Genomic DNA, 614 nt, shown 5'->3' on the forward strand with positions numbered 1-614 from the left:
ATAGGCATCGCCGACGTCGATGCTGCAACTACTTCTATATATAGTTAAATAAAAGTAGTTTTATTAATTAAATCAACTATCTAGTTCAACTACTAAGCACTTACTATAAATAAATAAGTGCTCCCTCCGTCCGAAAATACTTGTAATCAAAATGGACAAAAAGGGATGTATCTAGAATTAAAATACATCTATATACATCCCCTTTTATTCATTTTGATGACAAGTATTTCCGGACGGAGGGAGTACTACTTACTAAAAACAAACTACTTCTATATATAGTAAAATAATTTAGTTTATTAAATCAACTAGCTAGTTCAACTATATATAAACTACTTCTTATTTCTTTCCTTTTTCTAAATACTACACATCTAATCTAACAAAAAAAATCTAATTTAACAAAAAAAAATCTATGAACTACATATCAAAATTACTACACATCTAATCTAACAAAAAAAAATCTAATTAATCTAACAAAAAAATCTAACATAATATAAACAAATTAATTACTACACAACAAATCTAACAAAAAAAAATCTAATCTAACAAAAAAAATATGAACTACATATCTAAATTACTACACACATCTAATCTAACAAAAAAATCTAATTAATCTA

Source organism: Triticum dicoccoides, chromosome 6B, assembly GCF_002162155.2.
Source record: "Triticum dicoccoides isolate Atlit2015 ecotype Zavitan chromosome 6B, WEW_v2.0, whole genome shotgun sequence".
Taxonomy (NCBI): Eukaryota; Viridiplantae; Streptophyta; class Magnoliopsida; order Poales; family Poaceae; genus Triticum; species Triticum dicoccoides.